Below are 12368 nucleotides of genomic sequence, written 5' to 3'. Positions count from 1 at the left end.
GTGACCACCTACCATGGTAGGGAAGAAATGAAAGAAGTAATTATTCAGAAGTTAGAAAACAGTGTTGGAAAGTACTACAAAACAGACTGCCAATGAAAGGAATAGGTGAAGCATATTTTGGTGCAGTTCAATGGTGTAAAGAGTAAGCAAAGGATATGTTGAATATGTATAATTTTAGAAATGACTAAAAAATGTTTCTTTGTATGTGTGCTTCTGGAAATGGTAAATAGCAGGAATAGAACTGTGCTGTAACTAAAATGGCTCAATAAATGGTTCCATAAAGCATATGAGGGCCGGGAAAAAGGGGATTTCATTTTTCTTTAGTGTGTCTGGAGAAAGGCTGCATTCTCTTTTAAAATCTAATACCATTCATAGAAATTTATATTTAAAATGTATATTAAAAAAATTATCATATCTATGAGAAAATCACAACAATAAACATTTTATTTGTGGGGTGTTTTGGAAGTCCTTATAGCAACTTTTTGTCATCTAATGCCTCACTCTATGTTTGATAATGCACATTAAACACTCTAAAAATCTTAATTATTAGTAAGAAATTAACTGGTTTTGATTGATCTGGTTTAGGTGACACATTTTTCATGTTGTCCATGCTGGAAGTTCAAGAGAGGCAATCCAGGCAGTTAAAAGTGAGGTACATCCATGCTGGAGTATGCAGATAAGCACATGCTAGTCCCGAAGAAGAAAGCTCATGTTCAGGAGCGGCTTGCTGAGAAACGTCGCTGTAGTGCTCAGGAGTTTGGTGACCCACGAGGACAAAGCAAGAAGCTGCTCCCCTCACCCCAGATTCCTCCAGCTGTTCAGGCAGGGTGAAAGTGAACCTCCCTCAGGCCAGACCAGGAGCACTTGGACTTTCCCTGACTGTGAGGGATTTGCCAGGAGGGGTTGGAGCGCCGGTGGGTTGGTGCCCTGGGCTGAAGGGGTGCGTGGTGGAGGTGGGGTGCTGCAGCTCAGCCACGGCACAGACTGCACTCCAGGGCTCCTTGCCCATACTCGCTGGGTGCTTCCAACAGCCTCGGTGCAGACGTAACATCTGGCTCCTTGCGAGGGGATGTTGCCAAGAGCTACACTCAGGGAATAAAACTAAACATATTTTCAAGACTAAATCAAGAGTGGGTTATAGCAATGCCCCTGGCTCTGAGGCATGTGTACTCACACACGTTTGTATGTGCATGCAGAGTTTATTTAAAAGTTTTATTGTTAGCATTGTAATTAGGCCCCTGAACATCCCCTGTGTATGTATCAAATTAAGCTCCAGTAACCAGAGATTTTCTAGCCATATATACTACAGTTGAATTCCTGTTATTCTCATATTAAAATCTTTTACCATAACAATCTGTTTTTAAATAAATAGCCTGTTACATTGCTTGTGCTCAGTGAGTGCTATTACTACCTCTTTCCAAGAGAGAGCAGTAGTGAATTGTACTATCATTACACTGGATAGCTTTACTCAAACACACGCAATTTACATTTTCGACTCTGTAACCTTTCAACCTATTGACCATGAAAAATGCTCCAACATAACATGACACATATAAATGTTTAAAGTCCAAAGGGTAATTATCTATATTCATAGCTAAAACTGTGCCTTGATTTCACAATAGAAACCATATGTTCACTCAAAACACTTTCAATAGGCTAAATAGCACCCAGATTAACCCTGAGTTAGTTTACTGGTTAAAATAATAGCATCATCTTCTTCTAATTCAGTAGTTCATTTATCGTTTTTGATCAAGGCACTGAATGTGAACTTTCAATATTTGAAAGCTTAACTTGAAAAGTAAACTGCATGGTAGAAACTGACCAATTCTTAAATTCTATCTTTAAAGCCACTTAATGTGTCTGATAACAGTTCAAAATATGTTATTTAGCTGCAAGTAGAATTGTGTGTTGCCTCACATTTAATAGACTAATTTTCTCTACCAGAAGAAAAGGGCAATGACTTTCTGACTTTTAGTTTTTTTATTGTCCACAGAACAGTGCTTAACAGAATGCCATTTAGAACAAATCTAGACTATTTTCTTTTATGAAGAACGCCTTTTGCCAAAATAACTTCCAGGAAGTATGAAAAGCCTAAAGCACAGACACTGTAACACACTTGCAAGGCCTTTGCAGTAACAGCAAGAAAAGTCTAGCAATGAAAGGTATACTAAATGGGACCTCATTCAGGTTTTGAAGCAAACTATTAAGATACATATTTCCTTATCTTTTTTTTTAGTAAGATAGAAAAATATTATTTTGAGCCTTTGAAGTAGAAAATTACAAACAGAAAACAAAATTGTATATTACAGGAGTAATGACAAGTCAAAGGAAAGAGACATACTTAAAAAAATAGCAAACAGGCAAATGACTTTTCAGTAAGTGCTGACACTCTGCACATTAAACTGGTTAAAAGCTCCTTGTCTCCCTGCTTGTCATGTCATTGTCCCTGTCAGGCAGCAGAGAACACCTCCAGCTAGTACATGATATACAGGATGCTTCATCAAAAAAGGTATTCTTTGTCTTTGAATTTGAATTGACACTTTCCTTATGTATATTATAAATGCCCTGTGGAAGTGGCAATGGACTATGGTGCAAAAAAACCCTGTGAGTTTTGCAGAAAGCTTACTGGAATGCTGGTCTCATTTCAAAAGGCCATTATTACATGTGGACATGATTGCCTTAAATGTGCACAGGTATAGCTATGAAAAAAAAACCTCAGAAAATAAGTCTGTCTGGTCTTCAGCTGAGCTTCATCTTTATGCAGTAAAATTGAGTTCTTGTGCATACAAGGTGCTTTGTTCCACCTCTCCTGCCTTGAAACAGAAAATTATTCTCTTTCAGAGAGAGGCTGAGGCCATGTGTTTGGTTTATTAGAATAAGAGTGTTGTCCGTCATAAATTTGGAATCTTCCCTTGAACTGTTGCCATTCTAAAATGTTGTAATTTTACATCCATCATTGCATGATATGCCCTAAACAAGTCAGTGGAACCATTCACCCTTAGAAAAGCTGGCACTCAACCAATTTACTCACTCTGCAAGAGTCCTTATACAGTTCTCTTGTACACCTTTACCATCATTTATGCATCATTTACCATAAGGTTAGGAACTACTAATAAATCCCTTATACTGGATGCTGTGAGTAAATCAGAAAGGTCTTTCATATTTAATATCACAATGACTCAATAGCCTTCATCTTGTCATATTGTAGATTATTTATGGAAAAGTCCTACTTGTGTCCCAGTGCTATTTATCAGAATTCTTTCTGTGCATCATCATATCAACATACATGTTGAGCATTTGTATTTCTATGACACCTATTTTGCAAGATCAGTCCAAGTTAATACCGGTACAGGCTACATGCAATAAAAATTTGTATTGTATGAACTTTGAAGAGGACTACGAATTTGTCAGAATTGCTTACTGTGTTTGCAGATCTCAGGATTTCAAAAGTTCAGGTTGAAAGGGTGTTTGTTTTTGCTCAGTCTGCAGTGAAATTATAGCAGGTGTTCCCAAATGTGAGATTAGTGGTGCCACTGGAAGAGACTGGGCTGGAGGAAAGCAAGAGCAAGAGAGTAGGTGTCCATAATATATATTAATAAATGCATGAATACCTGTCTCTTCCCAGGTCACACACTTATATTCCTGGTATGGCCTCAGGGATAAGGTTCAGCAGGGTACAGAAAACATGGAGCTTCCTTTTGGAGCCTGTGGTGGCTTTCCTAAAGGCTGGGAGCTGCTGCCATTCCAGTTCAACTTTGTTCTTGTGACGGGGACATCTGATCCTGCTGAGCTGCGGAACCTCCTCATTTGTAAAAGTGAAAGAACATTTTGTGCACTTTTCATTACATTTTAAACAGAGACAAAGGTGGATAACAAGCCAGGTGAGGAGTCATTAAATTTCCCTTGTCAGAAACTCAACCAGTAAAGAAGTGACATTGTTAATGTTGATCAAGTGGAATCACTTCTCCGAAGATTAATAGATTCCTGGCTGGTAATGCCTAAAGTGATAAGAAAAGAGAGGCTGTTAGAAAACAAGGACAGCAGTAGTCCCTGGGACCAAAAGGCTGAGACCAAATTTTTTTACAGACATAAAGACAGCAGGGAGATTTCAGCATCATTGTTGTGTAGATGATGGAATTACATTTTTTTATTGAATTCTATTTAGCTGGATACTTTCCTTCCTGATTTTGCTCTCTTTTACAACTGAATCCTTCTGAACATCTACTTGAGCCTAAATTTAACACACTGAGATACCTAGCAATTCTAACATACATCAAATACTCTGGCAAGTTTGATTCTTTCCAGTCATTCTCTTAAATGTTTGTGCCTGGAGGAGAGGTTTATTTATTTATTTACTGTTCAATTTTGTTGTTTTTATTGGTTTGGTTTGTTTTGGTTTGGATTGGTTTGGTTTGGTTTGGTTTGGTTTTTTTGGTAGGCTTGGCCCTCAGAAAGACATATATCTGCCTCTGAATAACTAAATGGAGCCATGACTTCCAGGACAAAAACTTCAGTGATTAATCTAAGTAGAAGGTAATTGCTCGGCTTCCTGCTATTTTCTTGTAGACAAACTTCCTCCTTTCTTCCAGTAGCTTTTCAGCAAATATTTGTCAATGATACAAAACATGTTTGTAGAATCTCTTAATATCAGAGGACAATAAGATTAAAGAGAGCTGACTCAGCTGTGTTCAAATCTGTGAAACCTGCTCTTATCTGCTCTTTTGTAAAAGTCAATTAATTCGAAGACCTTTTTTGTTAATTGTTCACATTTATCTGTACCGTCTTCCATTCTTTTTCATTTTTATTATTGTTAAGGGTATATTTTTAAATAATAGTTCATCACTGTTATAATTCTGAATTGTTATTAACATAATCTTTTCTATTGAAAGGACTTTCTTTCTCATCAGAATTTTTAGGAACACTTTAAATCATTTTTGTTCTCACAGCCCCTAAACATTTCTTTTTTATTCTTTACTTTTACAAGTTTTGCTCTGTTGTTACGGAGTAATCTAATCTAGTTAACTTTTAATTTCAGTAGAATTTTTATGTTGCACCAAACTTCAGGTTCTTTCTTGCGAAGACACATAGGTTGATTCTATGATTAAGAGCTATAGAAAAGAGGGAGATTTTATTATCCCTCATCTGCATCTTCAATGCATTTTATTAATCAAAAATCAAATTCTTAATTCACCAGAGTCAATGACAACATTGATATAAACTTTGAAATGACCAAGAACATAAGTTAGATGTCTGTATATAAATTTTCCCATTTGCCTTTGTATTCTACAGTGGATCAATCATTTGTCATACTTAATTTAAAAAGCTTATGTAATTTGGCTCCAGCACATTCCTTTATTTTCCTATCCTCAGGCAAATCCATCCTCACAGTAAGAATTAGATCTTGGGCAGTTTTGTCTTTTTTTTGCAAATTATGAAATTGTCTCTTTGACACAGCATGCTTGGATGTATCTGTTTCCCAACAGACTTATGAGCAGCTAAAATCCCCCATGAAGAAAGCATCTTCCAGCCAAGAATTTTCTGTACCCTGCTGTCCTTGTGTTTGACTGGTTAGTAGCTGATACTCACTTTTTTCAGTTTTGCTTTCTAATTCCCTGTATCACTGTTGTTAATTACTTTGAGCAACCTTGCAGAAAAGGATGTGTGTGCATTGATTAGCCATGTTGCTGCAAGTAGCACCACCTTACTGGCTTTACCAGCATTACATACTCTCAAGATATCTAATGACTGTGCTGGAATTTGAAGGCTCGTTCTGTGCTACATTGCTGTGATTTACCATGCTGCCTTTGTGATTGATACGCATTTTTGGCAATTTGGAGAATGAAACATTGCACAGAAATGATGAAAATAGCTGAATAAAATGAACAGCTAGAGTGGATTTCCTGAGCTGCACTTCTACAGATGTTGTAATGATGAGATTTGGTTTGGATTTGGATGGCTTCAATTCCACATAAACTCCTTAATCTGATATTTCCCATTGGCTAGGTGCCCCTGAAGGCTTCGAAGCAGCTAGTGGGGAACACAGGTAGAGGAATCCAGGCAAGCTGAATTTGGGTTGCTGTGCACGTCCATGTGGCACATCACAGCTGTGCTTGCATGAATAGGACAGCCAAGACCTGTACCCATAGAGTCATCCCATGGATGGACAGGAGGGCAGCCATGTAGTCACCTAAACAAAAAAATAAACACCTTTGCATATGGACTCACTCAAATCCCCTTTCTGCTAATGGCAAACAGTGCTTGACATTTTTCATTACTAAAATGAATAAAATGAATTACTAAAAAAATTTCAATGGGACTGGGAAAAGAAGTATTTTCACTAACGGTCTGACAGGATTGATTTGAATCCCTTTACACCTCATATGTGTCCATGTTTTAGTTTGTGACTCTTTAGAAAGTATCACTATTATTATTGCAGATAATTTCTTGAAAAGGATTTAAAAATTTTTGCTGGTGTCCACAAATGGACTTGAAAACAGTGTTTCTCAATCCCTTCTGCCTGAAGCACGAGTAAAATCTTAGGGTTTTGTGCATTTCTTCCAGGTTCTTCTTGAATGCTTTTCCATGCATGTTGTTTCTCGGGCAACAGTCCATGAGACATTTAGGACAAATTATTAAATGGAAACTTCTGTTAAATTTCTACTTACCATTTGTTAACAATAAATTGACATCAATTAAATAGTTGGAAAAACATTTCCTTTCTATAAAGTTTTGAAGAAGAAACAACTGTCTGATCTCTTCTTCAAATAAGTTTATTATTTCAATGGAGCCACATCTTCATAAACAGTAGCGAACGGATGATGTTACAAAGGAATTACAATCTTTAATGTTTGGTCTTCTTTTTCTTTCCTTTCTGGTAATGACTGTGAATCTTAGCAATTACATTAATAGAGATAAATACTTGAAAATGAGATCTTTATTTTCTATTATGTTTCTTTATACAGTGTAAGCAGAAAGAAGGTTAAACTCTGCAGCAACGTCTGTGCTTCTTCACTACAATGCTGGCTGTAGGCTGGTTGAAAGCCTGTGGCTGTAGTGCCTGTGGTCTTGGTGCTGATGTTGTCAAATGCTCTGTGCTGAGCCCAGCTCACTGCTTAGGACTGGCTTTAGGATTTACAGGGCAGTTCATGAGCAGGTATCACCTGGGTGCACACTTCAATGGCAGGGTGCAGAAAATGCTGAAAAGCTGCAGCTCCCTTCATCAACACTGCAAAGATTTGCTCAGTTCCTACTGCAGGCAAGGTCCCTGTGCAAGGGGCTTAGACTAAAACCCTGCCCTGCACAGGGCAGCCGTGGGGACTGGGCTCACAGGGGATCCCTGGGTCAGTCCCATGGCCCAGCCAGGCAGCAGGCAGGATGGGGCAGCAGGCATCTCCCTGGGATGTGGGCCCATGGCTGGTGGGCACTGCCGTGGCACAGCTGGGGCAGAGACAGATGGCCCCAGGGGTCTCAGGTGGGTCCTGGGCCGTGGGAGCTCCAGGGAGGCCATGCAGGTGCTGTGAGGTCTGCGGATCCCCTGCAGGAGTGCTCGTTCCTAAGCAAGGAGAACAGCTTTGAGCAGGACACCTGCCTGGCATGGGGGGCAAGGGGCAGAAAGTCTGCAGGTGTGGGGAAGCTTCAGAGCCTTCTTCTGGTGGCAGAGAAATTCTCAAGAGTCTGGACTGAGTGCCCAGGGGCCCATGGATCTGGGCAGCCTGGCTAAATGTCTTCCCTGCCTGGGTATCCAGAGGTGGCCTTTCCATCCTCCACACCGAGTGCGTTCAGCACAGCGCTGGGCTCTGTGTGCCCCACAGGGCTGGGCTTGGCTCCCTCTTACCTGTCCTCTCACCAGCACAGACAGCAGACCCTGGGCTCCCCAAAGGTGTGTTTTACTGCTATGGGTGCAGAGAAAATTGTAGGGAATCCTGCTGAGCCCAAGAATAGTACTTGTTTGGTGCTGAAAAATCCTTGGAGAGTTCAGCTGCTAAGCTCTAAGAATTTTTCAGAGTATATGCAAACTGGAATTTTTTCATTATTTTTTCACTTAGGGCATATCTTCAAAGATGGATGCAGACAGATTTTGCAGCAGAACTTTTTACCTCAGGCACACTGGATGGTTATATAGTGCTGGACCATATCTGGCACATTCCCAGCTAGCTTAGAGAACAGGCTGAGTAAGGTTGTGGCTGTCTGCACATTTCCATGTAACCATATTCCTAGGTTCCTCAAATAAATTTTATTGCAGAAAATAAATAAATATCATCTCTCTCACACAACCTTTTATATTTTTTCTTTTTTATTGCAATTCTTTATAGAATCTTCAAACTGTCACACAATTGAACTTCCCTGTTTATGTGCGTGCACAGTATGAAAAAATATAATGGCTTAAAATCTTGGATTTAATGCAAAACAGCTGACAAATTTAGGCATACTTTTCTAACCCAGCTTTCCGGTATAATAACATTTGATTATTTCTAGAAGTCTGCAGTTGAGTTTTTTTTGTGCATTTGTCTTGCAGAATATTTTTTAGTTAAGGAAAAATTGCTTCCCTGTGTCTTAGAGTTCTTCTGTAATTTCAATTTACAGTATGTCCTCTTACTGCAATATTTGTTTTAGGGGAAAAACAGTAACCTGGATTGACTGTGTCTGCAGCATATTAGATTTTATATATTACAATTAAATCCCCCTCTGAGCCATCTGGTTTACAGATTGTATAGATTTTTAAATTTTAGTTTGTCTTGCCAATTGACCGAGATTAGGACCACCTTTTCTAGTTTTACTCTTCAAACAGTCCCTATATTTTAACTTTCCAGTAAAAGTAATTGTTATTGGCACATGAGGTGGTTAATAATCCTGAAATCATGATTTCAAATATTATCACATGAAGGATATTTGCCAGGCAAAGAAGCCCAGAAGTGACCTTTCTGATCTTGCTAATTTTCCACCAGATAGAGGATAACTCACCTACATCTGCAATATTTCCTTCCTCTTGGCCATGCTTAATATAGGCAACATTATAAATTCTGCTGTTCTGTATTAAGTAATTTTTTGGGGTCATACTTGTGCACACTTGATTCTGAGTTTTTCAGGATTTCAGTGAGCAGAGACTGGTTTTAGATCAGATTGAAAGAAAGAGTACTCTCAGCAAAACCAAGATGTTGGGTGCAAAATAGCAAAATTGCAAAATGCAAAACGCCAGGAAATGTCAAGCAGCACTTGAACTCGCTCACATGATGGCTTTGCCCTGCAGGTTCCCGTGCTGTCTGCAGCTCTGCCTCTGCAGAGGTGCTGCCTCCCCTGCTTCTGCAGCGAGGCGCCAAAGTGACTGTCACTCCTGATGCACAGCAGTTAGATCTGGAAGGCAGGCTTTGATGCTATGCCCTAAGCAAGCACATAGCACATTTTAGGTATTTCTTAGATAAGGTGAGCTGGAGTACAGGCCTTGGGGGCTGTAATTTTAGATGAACTTAAATCCTGTTTAGTTCCTGGGTCAACTGCTCGATCCTGCCACAATCTATTTCTTCTGAGAAATCTGAGATTAAACCAAGGAATTCTTTGGACTGGGAACTGTGTAGATAGTTATTCCTTATGCTAGAAGAAGGTCTTGGAAATTATGGCTCCTCTGAATCCTGTGTGGCAAGTTACATTTTAGGAAAGCAGCCTAGGCAAAGGGTAATGCACATTTGGAAATGTGTTCCTTAACTCTCCAGGCAACTATTAAGGTTTTCGTGTTGCTATGCACACGTTTATTAACATTCTCTTGTTCAAGTGTAGAAATGCATGATTAGAACACGTACACAAATATTTTGAAATCATCATAGATGAATAGCAGACCAGCATTGCAGAATGACCATACAGTGACAATACCCTGGAGTGATGTTACTCCTGTAAGGGGAATTAGTGTAGAAGTTTTGGAAATTGTGTTCAAAGTGTGATGGTAATTGTCAGTCTCGCAATGACAAAGTACAGTTTTGTGTGTTAAACTTACTTGTGCACATATCATAAGAGGGTTTCACCTTCCCAATTTATTTAGAATTACATATTCTGGGATACCACACTGACTGTTGAAAAAATTGGTCTTGTCAGGTCACTGTGTTGAGATTTCCTATGTTTCCTATTCATAGGGCAATTGTAGTCTTCACAGCGCTTCCCTTAAAAAATGGTAATCTTGTATTCTGTCTTAACTCATGGACTTGGGCAGAAAAGTAGATTTCAATTAGAATTTTTATTTCATCTCTGAGCTTTTGTCCAAAATTTCTTTGAATTGAAACAAAGCTCTCCTTTACCAACCAATTACTCTTGGTAAGAATTTCACACTGCATTTTTTATCTTTTTTCTATGTACCATTGCAAATGGCCAGGTTAAATTGTCATATTAGATTTTTATTTCCAAAGGAGATATTTTCTAATAAGCTAATTTTCAGGGAAGATATATTATACTATACTATACTATACTATGCTATGCTATGCTATGCTATGCTATACTATACACTATACTACTACACTAATATCCTAATAATCTAATCAATATTTATTATAATAACTACTATATGTGATCTTTATGAACTGTAGTTCCTTTGCTTAGACCCAGTCTGTTTCACAAGTAGCACCATATTTAACATGCACAGTCATTATCTCATCCAACAGGAGAGTAAGATGGCCAAATGCCTTGGAATAAATTGAATTCTGAAAAAAGTTTTATGTGATCCTAGCACACCCACTGTAAGCCCTGATATCAGTCTTGAGGAGAAGAAAATTCCACAAACATCCTGTTCCATCTAATAGGGAGATTTTTCTCAAAGATCTTGCTGAGATTTGTGAGTGGGATTAGTCCAAGCAAAAACAAAACAAAACAAACAAACAACCCCCCCCCACAAAAAAAAAAAAAAAAAAAAAAAACCCAAGCCAACCAACCAAACAAAATTTGGCTACAGCCAGAATGCTCAGGCATGGAGGGAGCTGTAGGGGAGGCAGAGAGTCTGCAATGGCCAGAATATGCAAAACACAGATGAGAGTGCATTAACCATCACTGTGCTCCTTGGTAAAGTGCTTCTGTGGTATCAAATTATAATTGTCAAGCAGAATTCTGAAGGTTTCATAACATGAACAGGTCATAATTATCAACATAAGCTGTATTGCAAGATGCCTTTTTTGTTCACCAACTTTATTTCATAGTTTTCAGCATGAAGGGGCTGACAGTAAAGTACACATCACTAAAAAGAAAAAAAAAATCTTGAAAAAAATTGTGATTAAATTAGCCTGCTAAAACTCTAAAGCAATTTCTTTATAGTAGAAATTCTTAGAAACCAAAAGTGAAAGCAATTACCAGATGAAGAAGGCAATAAGTAACAAAAGCTAAATACTTTCATGATAATATTAATACAAATAAAATATTATTGAATGTGTATCTGACTTTATATAAAATTGAAATAGAAATTGAACCCAAGGAAATGGGGCAATAAAGAAGAGTAGGGAGAAGCCGAGCCTCAGAAGGAAGCATGTGAAGAAGAATTTTAAGAACCAGTGTTGAAGTAAATGATAGCACATTTCCAGATGTTCTTTCTGAGTTTTAAAGGGCTACACATACGAAATATCTGCTCAGTAAACTAATCTGCTGGTGCCTAACCTGCTGCTTAAATCAGTGCTCTTGTCAGTGTCCAGGTTCCAGGTGTGACTTATTCAACTACAGATTTGTTAGCTATATCTGATTTTTTGTGCCAAAGCAAATAACACAGAGTTAGAAGATCTAGGAAGACCAATAGAAAAAGTCCTGCTTTATGTAACCAGGCAGAATTAATTGAGAGTCAGTAAGAAAAGGAATGGCCTGCTTATTCTCTTCACAACAGTTCTCTCACAAGAGCTTCCCAAAGAAAATAAGGTGCTATGGAATAGAAAGGAATGTTTTCATATACTGGTTCAAATGGGAGAAGTGAGGTGCAGAAGTGTTCTTAATAACAGAGACTTTTCTAAGTGGGTCCTCTAGGGACTGATACTGGAACATGAGTAATTCAAAAAAATTTTACATTATCTGGAAAGGTGCATGAATAGTGATGCAAAAAATGTTTTCCTGATAATATAATTCAGAAAACGTACTGAAAACTGACTACCAGCAAAACATTGAATTCATGGAAGATTGCTGGAATGGAAGATTGCTTGGTTAAAGAAAAAAATTGTTGAAGAGCTGGGTTGGTCTCAATATGAGGAGAAAATTAGAAAAATTAGTTTTAGAATTTGCTCTATAAAATATGAATGAGATGCCCTTACAACCATAGATAGTGAGAATATGAGTAGGAAATAGTATTATTCAAAATTTCTAATTAAATAAGAATTCAAGTATTTTAATTAAACCATCAGATGATAGATTTTAAATGA

Source organism: Anomalospiza imberbis, chromosome 9 (assembly GCF_031753505.1).
Source record: "Anomalospiza imberbis isolate Cuckoo-Finch-1a 21T00152 chromosome 9, ASM3175350v1, whole genome shotgun sequence".
NCBI lineage: Eukaryota > Metazoa > Chordata > Aves > Passeriformes > Viduidae > Anomalospiza > Anomalospiza imberbis.
This window is presented reverse-complemented; position numbering follows the sequence as displayed.